This window comes from Dreissena polymorpha, chromosome 6 (assembly GCF_020536995.1).
Source record: "Dreissena polymorpha isolate Duluth1 chromosome 6, UMN_Dpol_1.0, whole genome shotgun sequence".
Lineage (NCBI taxonomy): Eukaryota > Metazoa > Mollusca > Bivalvia > Myida > Dreissenidae > Dreissena > Dreissena polymorpha.
The window spans coordinates 5,302,988-5,315,809 of NC_068360.1; the positions used below are offsets into that span (position 1 = coordinate 5,302,988).

Consider the following 12,822-nt stretch of genomic DNA (forward strand, 5'->3'; position numbering starts at 1 on the left):
TAACTTTCTATTTCAGGTCGACCTAAAGCGTTGTTTTGTCATTAATCTAGTGTAACTATGTGCTTTCTAAATTAACTAAAACTTGTGTCATATGGTAATGGCGTCATCGATGATGGATTATTTTCAATAAATTATAATACTCTTAATACAATTGATATTTAAAAAACTTAGTTTGGCGAGCAAACAGTTTGTTTGCGGGTTAAATAAACGTTTCAATTACCGTTAATAGCCACCACTCCACACTGATGTCTAGTTAAATGTTCGCGATTTAAATACAAGACTGCGAATTATCAAAACATAATCCATGTTTGTAACTATAAAGGTATTATACAGTATGTAAAACATGGCCCTCGTGATCGTTATCCTTAGCCAATTCTTCATTAAGATAATAAGTCCATTATTAATACGGATATTTCAAAACACCTGTATATATTTATGCAAAGACCAGTCACAATTTGACTTTAACCTATAGCCTTAAAGTCACTGCACAGATTCACTTAGTTGCTGATGTCTAATACAGACGCTAATTTGGCGCAGCTTATGTTTGTTAATAATCTTCATTTATTTGTAATTTAAGTACACCAATGTTTTGTGAAATTATTTTAAAATGTTTCGTTTATTAAGTTGCAGCATAATTTAATATATATATATAAGGTGTCTTGAATGCAATTTGGTTAAGGAGCTTTGAATGCAATTTGGTTAAGGAGCTGGTTTCATCTTCTTTTTCTTGGTTTCACTTTTTTGTCGCCAGTTTAACTTGTTCCCAATCACGCTGTTGCGACTGTAGCCGATTCAATCGGTAGTAACAGTTTTAATTGTTTTTGTTATTCAAACGATATAATAAGACAAGAAAACACATCGACATTCCCATTACACAAATTATTGTTTTTCAGTTAACCAAAATCGTCGTTTCAGCCGAGTAGTACAATTATAGTAATACAATAACATGTACTCCCATTGTGGGTATAATAAAAATCGTATAGCATACAGACCGCCGAACGTAAGTACGGCTCCATATAATAATGCAAGTAAACAAAATTTGGTTCTTGGTATCCGAACAATCTGGTGTTCTAAAATTCTCGCTAATGACTAAAGAGCGAATGTTGTGCACAGTAATTTTTTATTTACTACCTAAATAAAAGCAACATTAATTTCAAAGTGTATTGTCTTTTTTTTCAAGACATGTTATGTTTTTAATAACAATATTATCAATCGGAAATGCCCATTAGTTAGCTTGCGGCCGTAAATCTTTAACGTAGATCATTTTAAAACTGTTTTGTTGGGAAGTGATGGCATCGAATCATTGTTTAACTTTAAAGTTTATATAAATAAATTGTAGGCAAACTTATGTATGCGCTTGAAAATTCGCGAAACTAACACATTTCTTCGTTATTCTTATTTTCCTTGCAAGACGACGCGTTATGTTTGTATGTTTGTATCATCACTTCACGGCTATATTTGTAATTTAGTTAATTTAGTGTATGTGCAATTGACCGTGTGTCTGTTGTTGAATTATTTAATGAATGCATGTTGATGTACACAGTTACACACAATTTAATTAAAGCTTTCATATACATGTATAAGATTATATGTGAAAATTTAAAATCAAATAGCTACATAATAAATCATAAACGAATGATTGTAAATAAATAAATCGAAAGTTCTAATTCGGGCAACTAGATTAAGTATACTGTTTTCATAATAAATAACATATTCATTGTTAAAGTAGATTATGGACTAGAGGACATTTAAATTAATTTAATGAAGCTAATACAGATCAGTTTGTTTAACATGCACGAATACGAGGAATGAAGCCAAGACAAACTGCAAAACTGCTTAATTTGACTCGAACGTGTTTGTGGTTTATATACAGCTGAAACATCAAGAAAAGTTAAAGCTTTATTTCTGTTGAATAAAATAGCTTGTGCCGTGTTCATGAAAGATTATCTTCAGTTAAACATTTACGGTTTATATAAAAGTTTGAACTACGCGCAAGATGATTCCAAAAATTGTTTTACGAAACACTAAGTATTAAATACATGTAACAGGTAAAAAATTTCCTCAATTTGTTCGAATGAAAGTCGTTTAAAAATTGCATTTTTTAATATAAAAATTGTTCAAAGTGTGTATTACGGTTTTGTCTTTATTGAACTGTGTATTTTTTTAACAGAAAACTCCGCACAATGTCAATTTTGAAAGGTTCCAACTTCTTAATATCGTCCAAATTGACTTAAATCTTCGATATATCAAAACATGCAATACTGAATAGGACTTGGAAGAAATAATGCACATAAAAAGTCATTTACGAAAGTAAACGAACTTGACAAGCAAATTTTGAATAGTGTCATCATAATCCGAGCTGCCATGATCCGATAACAAATATACTTCAAACACATTCAATTAAAAACCATTAACTCTATGATAGCTGTATTGAACTTTCGAACTGTTGACTTGCTAATAGATTAGGTGGAGGTATTTTTGTGTCCCTCTAAACTAATCTAGTAAATACTACTCTTCATTATGTTGCAAATAAATCTAACTCAGAAAGTTAACTGTTAGAATGGATGCGTGAAAGTCTATAGATTTATTTTCGGTAAAATTAATTTAATTAAAATCTTAATTTATACGAACTCTTTCCCTTTGTTAAGATTAAGATGCACATATAGTGTCAACTTTTCTAAAATGAAATGTCAAACAGTTTTGCTGCAATATCATTTAGCCTAATATTATCCTTGCGATTATTCTCAGGTAAAACTTTATCATACATGAAACTGGAAACATTAACGATATATTTGTGTTTAACATTTTTTAAATGAATTGTCTAATGTTCCAAGCAATTGCTAAAAATCCATCTTAAACATGATGTTAATGGTCGTGCCATAGCACACACATGTGTTGATGATGACTTTGTTTTTATTAAGCTGCCAATCAAGGGACATTATTTACAAATAAATACTCAATGACACACATGCACACCTGATTTAAATGATATCAACTACCAAAGAAAAAAATCGGATGCTTAGTTGATATGAAAACTTCAAACCTTAATATATATCTTGAATTTTCTTACGGGTGGTTAAACGAAAACTTACATTTCATTACTTTTGTGGCCATTTTGCTTTCCCGTAGAACAATTAAGTGTAAGTATTATCCCAGTAACTGCCGATTGTGTGTGTTTGTGTAATTATGGGTTGGTTTTGTTAAGGAAAATGCTCAAAAAAAATAAAACTTTATACCATGTCGAGCATTATTTATAGGATGCAGTTAATTTTGTTACATATTTAATGGGTCATATACATCATCTTGACATTCTGAACATTTTGTGTTAATATTGTGATATTTTATCCTGAAGTTACAGTCTATACAAGATGGATCATGCCCAGAATTTTTATTTGACTAATACACGTCATTTGTAAATTTTAGGTTTGAAAAAGAGCGTAACAAAAGACTTGTCGTGTCCGTATTATAAATATTTTTGGGTAAGTTATTGTTATATTTCATTGTGGACAATGAAATTTAAGTTCGAAAGAACCCAGGCGCACTTACGCACGCACTAATGCACGTTTACACTTATGCTATATTATAGTGATAATTGTATTGCGCATTCCGCAAACGAGTCCGACAAAATGGCATATCTTTCATGTATTACGAAACAAATACGATAATACAGGACTGTGTTTGTGTCCTTATAACTGGTAAATAGCTTATTAATGACAAGTGTGAATGTGTCCTGATATGACTGAAGTACTATTTAAATGACGGAACAAATAAACGAAAACAAGACTTTAAAAAGAACATATCCAAAGCACATACATAATGTTTTCCTTATTAGAGATGTAATGTTAAGGAACAAGATCGTATTGCTTTAATATTCCAATAAATACCGCATGCTTTTTATTATGTAGTACATTATACATTTATTATAAGCATGGTATTAAACCAATTTTTGTTCTACAAAAGTCGATCAATGTTTAATTAATGTTTGAAATTTGGTAAAGGAAACAAGGAAATGCATTTGTAACCAGTCTTTATTAGCTTAAAAGAACATAACATAAAAATCACAAGCGGAATAATTTCCCATCATTTTTAACAACAGTGGTTTAAATGTTTAGACATTCTTTTCATTATAGCCTTTAAATGTATTGCATGGCGTTAAGAATTGGCTAAAATGCTTGTTTTTTTTTCTTAGACAAATGCTTACAGAAATTTTGAAACTGCGTATTTATTTGTACATAGTACGCTAAATTAAACGGTTGCAAATGAACGAGTACGAGAAATTTACCGAATATATAATTTATAGTCAGCCCGCTTCATGCATATTGAACACAATTTTTGCATGTAATTAGCACTGCAACTTATATTTATGCATTTCATTAATTGTTAGCAAACATTTATAATGCATATCTTTGACATAGGCTAAGACATCTACATCATAATAATCCTATTCACCATCATCATATGCGTCATTATCATCACAATTGCCATCAAACATGTTTTTATATAAAATATTTTAAAATACCAATTGTAAGATTGCAATTGATTTCATATTGGTGTTTGTGTTCCTTTAAAGAGTTCCTAACTTGCCAATACAGCTACAGTTTCATAATTTGTATCGATCAAAACCGTATTGTTATACTATTAAATTGGTAAATCACGTGTCGAGTGTGTGTAATGCCGTAACATTTTCTATTTTTTTGCATGGAGTTTGCATTAAGTTTGATTTTAAGGATTAAAAGGATCCAATATAGAGCAAATACCAATAAAAAGCTTATGCAAATACAGCTCATCGACATATACAAATCCGAGAAAACAAACACGTGCTTCAGAACAAATATAAGAACGCAAAGTGTTATTAAATACATATATGATATTAAAATGAAATGTGAAAATGCGAAACCTCATTAATCCGGATTTATTTGTTTCCAATGAGAAAGCAAGTCCAGGTTGGATTAAAACTTTTGAAATTCGATACTGCGTTCGTAAAAGCAATCAATTTTATTTTAAGCTAAATACAGCATAATTTTCAGTAGAGCCGATCTTAAAAGTTTGGCAAAGCTCTACCTTGTATTTTGTACAATCAACCAGAAACTTTATGACAAATTTCAATTGTTATAATGTTGGTCATTATAATTATTTGTTCATCTATCATAAGAACTCCAAAATTGTGTATACCTTTTTTGCGTGTTACTGGTTCGATAGCTACATGTAAAGTGAAGCAAACATACACTATTACAATCAGTATGACGGGAAATAAATAATACACGGTAGATATAGAACATCAGCAAGAGTTAATCTTCTTAATATCATTTAACAATGAAATGAAAAACTTAACGAAAATGTAAGGTAATTTTTTTATTAAAAGAACATGTCTGTAAAACGTCGTGCAATATAAGCTATAGTGACCATCTTGTGCAGTAAAGCGGAACATTGTGCACATGTTTGATGGTGGACCCTCCAAGAAACATACGTCTATAATTTAATAATGATTTTCCAAGAACTTTCGAAACTTTTTAAATGCAAAACGTTTTACGTAATTTCTTATTTTTAGCTTAATCGGTCTTTTTGTGCAACAGAGCGGACTTTTTAAAAAAACTTTGGCGTAATAACACATAATGAACATTTCTGTTAAATTGTTTACTTCTAAAACTTGGAGCAGGAAAAAAATGTTTTTCGAAATCGTCGTAATTGAATCGAACATGTAGATCTATTTGTTGTTCAATTCTGTATCCGATTTTCAAAAGTAATGTTCGACACCAGTGTTTAAATTGGATCCGAACGTTGTTAACAACAAATGAAGCACAACCAGTTTCACAACTTTGTAGAGTTTTCACTAAAATGTGTCGTCACTGAAAATAGACTTTTATTATTGTATTCATACTGTTTAACATTTAATGTAATACTAAAAGTATTATTTTGTATTTTAAGTATCCAATTAAAACCTTTAATAGAAAATGAATTAATCATATTCTCTGTACACAAACAGTTTCGCGGTGTAAAGTATTTTATCGAGCAAACGTAATCTTGTAAACATGACCCGTCACATAAAGCTTAACATGCTTATGTTCATGCCGCTTTTTAAGTACCGAAGGCTAATGTATCCGTTTTATAACTATATTAAGTATTATGTAAAGCCAATGGCCCTGAAATAAATTCTATCAAACACATGATTCAAATAGTTCGTTAGTTGCTGATTGATATATAAGTTCCTATGTATGTGGTCGGTAACATAAAATAAATATCACGCTATATTTAGGGTGATACACGGCGAATATAGGGTTTCACATTTTCAGGTTGCCATTGTGCCACCCTCTATGGCGTGTGATATATTAAATGATGTCAACAAATTCACAACGTAAGTAGGGGGAGAACATGTATTTTTTCCACTGATATGAAGGTGTGTATTTGAATTCTAATGTTGTGTCTATGTCACATAATTTCTATATAAAATTTAGAAATTGGACAACTCATAATGTTTTAAGTATATGATCGATTTGACCAAAACATAATTATGTAACATAGACATTAGGAAGCTTTGACAGTACTTATTTTTCCAAGCGGTATTATACGTCTAAGATTTCAATGACTTTTCAACCTTATACTTTTTGTTAGTTGATAACAAACACTTTGCCAAAAACTTTGAATAAGAAGCACCCCATGTAAGTGGGTATTTAGTTTTTATTGATCTAGTAGGATACTTCATAGAGCCTGTCTAAGTTAAATCAGTTTTTCTTAGTTTATCTTTAGATCAGAGTATCTTGAAAATTCATTTATAAGCATGTGTAAAGTACAATTAAGAAATTGTTGTGATCCACCAAGAAGTAAAGATGATTCATCAGCAAATTGAGTTATTCTATGTATTCTATTGTAACACCTTTTAAATCATTGCTTTCTCTTATTTTATTAGCAAGATAAGTAATTATATCGTATAATTATGTTTAGGCCTTCCACATGGGTATAAATGTGCTGACAGAGCGTAAGATACGCCCAAACTACGAAATGCGCAATGCACAATAAGAAACAGGATAGCATAACTGTGGCTCGGGCAAAAGCAACCCAACGTTCGATCAAGTACTGTGACTCACATCTTTTATATTATTATTATCGGACAATCGTTCGTATCCGAATTGAAAAGGCAGGCATCAATACACATGACTTTCTACGACTAGTTTTGTCCTACACGCTTAGCAATTTCCACGCGGAAATGTTATTGTTTCACGTGTGTGAACACAGCAGTGAGATCTTAAACTTTACAAGCTCCCTATGGTTTAGTCTGCATATAATTAATACAGTGGTCAACAATTCGGATACTTGGGTGTCTGTTTCAATGTTGTATTAGCAGCAGAGCTATTTTGAAAACAAACTCTCGGTTGCATTCAACGATATATATATATATGATTTCTTCACATGAAATAGTTCGCTGTTAAATGGTATTTAAACATAATATGCCAAATACAAACATATATAATTCATGGTATATCTCACTTATCCATTGTTATGCGACCGAGTGCTAATCTAATTTATAAGAATTTGTAATAAAACAGTAAAAATGAGTGACCCTGTTTAAAAAAGTAAAAACGCTAAACTCAAACTTATAACATTCGGTCAACGAGCCCTTCATTTATTCATTGCACCACCACAGTATGTGGTAAAAGCTAAGTCATGCCGATTTTTATGTAACACCTTAACGAAGGCACTTGGTTTTGTTATCCTCGTTTTTCCTCGATCTCTTTACGGACACTTTTTCAAATAATTTGCGAAAATTCATGAGGCTCATCTTAAATCTATTGTATAATATTGCATTATTGCTGCTCTTCTTGGTTAATGGACACGTTATTGAGTCCCACGATTGGCTTTGTATGTTTTTAAGCAGGAAATAGCGTTACTTGGCGGAATGTCGAATTAAAATTGCTTTATTTTTTCCATGAAAAATGAATTTGATTTATTTTTAAAAGTTTCATTTCAACCTTTTATACTAATTGTATCTAATTAACCGATCATTTATTAGGTTAACCTATTTACCTGTTGCATCCCTAGTTAGTATGTTTATTTTTTCTATATTTTTCGATATATTTTTAATGAGTGGAAATTTATACCTCCTGTTGTGGTATTCTTCTTTAAGGGCTGTCCGCAAATTCACATATTGATTTGATTACTGTAATTATTGTATTTTACTGAAAAATACTGTGTTTCTTTAACATTATAGCACGTTCATATACATTGATTCAAAGAAAGCATACACTAGTTCTAACGTGAAATTTGATTGTTTCCTTCATGTGCATTCGGTTTTCTTCGTGGTCATTTTTCACGAGTTTAACGAGTTCAAAATAATTTCCTAAGTCAGGCACCGGTACGCTTGAATCGATTTAAATCGCTTCCAATAGGGAAACTAATATATTTTTCGTTACGACATTTTAGCATATTAATGCACAAAGGTCAGCGCAATGTTGATATTGGCGAGCTCTAGCAGTTCATTTATTGGCGAAAGCAACATAACTAAAGTCTCTATGCATATATTTCTAAAGTCGCCTGGATGCGTGAAGTATTTGGCTATTATCCCCGCCGAAATTAATTTCGGAAGGGGATACAGTAATTGGTTTTGTCTGTCCGTCCGTCCGTCCATCTGTCCTTCCGTCCGAAACTTTGTCCAGAGCAAACTCCAAATCTATTCAATGGATTTACTTTAAACTTAGAATATAAACAGATGGCAACTAGGAGAAGTGCAGTGACCAAGAACCATAACTCTATTTGAATTATCTCCTTGTATATAATTTCAAAGTAAATGTTTTTTTCCGGAGCATAACTCTAAATCTACTGAAGGGATTTACTTGAAACTTGAAATATATACAGATGGCAAGTAGGAGAAGTTCAGTGACTAAAACCCATAACTCTATCTACCTTAGTTTTTTAATTATCTCCATTTATTTAATTTCAAAGTAAATTTTTATCTGGAGAATAACTCTAAATGTACTGAAGAAATTGGCTTGAAACTTGAAAAAATGAACAGATGGCAAGTAGGAAAAGTGCAGTGACTAAAAACCATAACTCTTTCTACCTTAGTTTTTTAATTATCTCCTTTTATTTAATTTCGAAGTAAATTTTTGTCCGGAGCATAACTCTTAATCTACTGAAGGGATTTACTTAAAACTAGAAATATAAACATATTGCAACTTGGAGAAGTCCAGTGAACATGAACCATAACTCTTTCGGCCGTAGCTTTTTATTTGTGTCCCTTTTTCATTTTATTTTTATGTATATTCTATTCATTTATGATTTTAAATATTATTTAATTTAATTCCATAGTAAAAATTTCAGCTTTTCAATTTTTAATGTCTCCCGTTATTTAATTTTTCAATAATATTTTAATTTGAACAATGAAGCATTCGCTGTAAAATTAATAGATGAGTTTAAGGAAAATTACAGTGATCAAGAACAGTAACTGTTTATAGTCTTAGTTTTTGATAACCTTCCTTTCTTTCATTTCCATATATTTTATTCTCTACAGCATAACTCCAACACTATATAACTTATTGGTCCTTGAAATATAAATAGATGACACAGGTGCCATGTTTTACGAATATTATTATACTCTCTAAAACAAATGTTGTCCTACAAGCAAACACATTTCGGCGGGGATTTGTCACTTCTGTGACAAGCTCTTGTTATTATGAATGTTTTTCTTGACAGAATTTAACCAATTCAATGTTAATTGCTTTTCCATACACTGTAAATTGTTTGAAAAAGTCTATTACTCTGCCCTAGGGTACACCACTAATATGATTGTCTGTAATGGTTTCCATGTCATTATTATGTCTTTTTGATTAATATGCCTGCAACTAATAGCCATTATTTTTTCATATTGTAAATGACTGTATTGCTTTTTGGGTTCACAGTTGTGTCCAATCTGCTCCGAACACTCATCTGACGTTATTTTCCATAAAACCCCAATGTATATTTTGATGAAAAAAACACAACGATTTGAGCAAACCATTAAACAAATAGTATTTTTTGATAGCGCCACATAAACATTTGATCTTGCTTATTTGTCACTCATTTTCTTATAAAAGAGAGCTGTCAATTTTTATAAAATTGGCCCGTACATTACAACACACTGTTGCTATGGTGATATAGTGTACATTTCCTTTTAAGGCATATTACTGTGATTAAGAATTATTCCAAGTACATGTTAAATTGTATCTAAATCGGTACATATTTGCAACATTCGATTATCAGTGTATGTAAAGTTAATGTCCATATATTGATGTATGTTATGGATCGATTTCACTCTTTAAAAGGGATTTCGTGAGACACACAATGTATTGTTCCTTGAATTAAGAATTGTAATTATGTACGATGAAATTGCATTACATGAATAACGTAACAATGTGTGAATACATGAACCATTTATCGCCTTATTATAGCTTATAACTCCAGACAAGTTTATGTATTAACCACTCATAAATCCACGTTGTTATATATTTATGCAGAACACAACATATATAATTATGAATATTAGCTTACAAGCTAGTTGCTGGGATTTTTTCACATCATGAAAAAAAAAATAGTTTACAAACATGCGATCCAACACTCACATCATTAAGATATTCAAAATATTGTTTTTCGAATAGATGACCATCAGTCTCAATAGTAAACACAAGTATTCAATAAAAACATCATTGAAAACGCATTTTATCAATAAGTTGAGAAATGTGTGTATTACTTACATATACTTATACATATACATATACGATGCTAATGATAGATATTGCGAACATTTTGCAAGAAATACGCCAAACGACAGATTAGGTGGTCATATATTTTAACATAAGTTTAAGATATATAAAACAAATAAAATAAACAGCTAGTTATTTTTGTGGAAGAAGACTTAACAATAAACCAATGAAGCCCACTGAAGGTCAAGGTCATTTTAAGGATATATAATTTTGTACCACATACCAATCGTCCCCGTGTCATGATGACGTATATTTTCGGTTCGTTAAATATATCATTAAACTACATAATAACAGTAAATAATAAACTATACACCTATATTACCTACATTAATGTGTTTAAAAATAAATCAACAATAGTGTTATACAACCAACTATAGATTCTACCGAAGAGAGAGGTTTAAAAAATGCATAATATTAAACATATACATGAGTATGCAATAGTACCATTACAATTTGCTCTTAATACCATACACTAGTAGTAAAATTATATTCTTGTATTAAATTGTTTAAGTATGACGCTTTTTTTCCACACATTTGCATTGTCATATACAGACGTAAACTTCATCATGCAGTGTACAATTTGTGACCTATATATCCAACAGAACAAAATTACCATAATAAAATGCTGTGCCTTATATATTACTATGTGAATTTTCTAGTGAGAATAACCTATTCACATGGATTACAATACAGATGCTACCAGAAATTTACTCTTACTGATACAATATAGGACTAATGTTATTTCAGCAACACTATCAGGAGAGAAATTTGTGCAAAAGCACGAAAGTCCTGTATTGAAGGCAAGTAACCCGTTGAGTTTCAAATACATAACAAAACATTAAAAGCCCATAGAACATGAGCCGGCGTAAGCGCATTGGGACGGTCTATGCGAAGCATTTAGTTGAGGTAGGGGGGGGGGAGAGTGGGGGTAAACCAGTTTATCGGCGCGCCAAATCTCGCACTTAGCCCATCTATGCTCACTTTAAAGTTAAGGTATGCAATTAACAGCTTAGATATTTAAAAAAAACAACAAATATACCAAAACGATACATTCGGAGATCATCGCCTCGGATGTTTTTGTTTCGCATAAGTAACGTAATATCGTTGCAATGAAGATCTCAAGACAGGCTGACCGTGCACTGACCTTGATACCGTGCGAGGTGGAATGTATTGCATTAAAACGGTCACGACAGCTTTGTAAAACTCAGTATTTTAACGAGTTTAAAGGTCAACAATTTAACTCATACTGCAATATGTTAGTAAGTGTTTAATATAAGAACATAGCATTTAAGTACAAACGCTCTGTTGCGGACACTGTTCCAGACATATAGGGCCACGCCACACAAAAACTATATTAATATCGAGACTTGAGTGTAAAACTGTTGTAGCCGCTTTTTACCCTCATATATAGTCTTTAAGATAGCGCACCTCTAATGATTTCCCGCGATTTATTCGAAGGATGAAGAGCCTAATATTAGGTGCCGTAGCCTAGTGGTTAAGGCGATAGACTAGGAATCTTTTGGGATATTCCCGCGCAGGTTCGAATCCTGCCGACGACGTATACTTTTTGCGACGCGTTTTATTTCTTTTCTAACGTTATTTGATTTGATATGGCATATAAGCTATGTTTATTGTTAAATATGTTGTAATTTTAATGCACATTCTTCAATTTTTTAAATTAAAACAACGTTATGGCTAAATTGGGTGATTTACTGCTAAAATACGAACCATGCATGTTGCATTTTTATTTTTATTTCAAAAAGTAGACGGTAAATCTGTCTATTTCTTGGTATTTTTGCTGTATATACTGTACCTATAAAACCTAAGTTCAAAATATTACTTAAATGATACCATTTTTAATTTTATGACACTTTGTTTTCAACCAACCCAATTTCGACTTGCCTGAAACCACTTACATGTCATGGCACTCTTCCATAGATAACAAGTTATAAAAAATAAATGTCTGTAAAAGAAAACTTTTTTCATCTTGTTTAAACTTAAAACACCTTTACTGCATCTGTACACACCAACTGCATGCCTATATTAGGAAATCGGGATGAATTATGGAACTGTCATATACCCCTTGGGTGCA

The 12,822-nt window shown here is 31.4% G+C and overlaps 1 non-coding gene across 1 annotated transcript; it reads left to right on the forward strand.

Annotated features, from left to right (window-relative positions):
• The first annotated feature begins 12,207 nt into the window (after positions 1–12,207).
• On the forward strand, positions 12,208–12,289 carry Trnap-agg (transfer RNA proline (anticodon AGG)). The gene has a single exon. It is a non-coding gene; the product is annotated as a tRNA-Pro (tRNA).
• Positions 12,290–12,822: the final 533 nt, after the last annotated feature.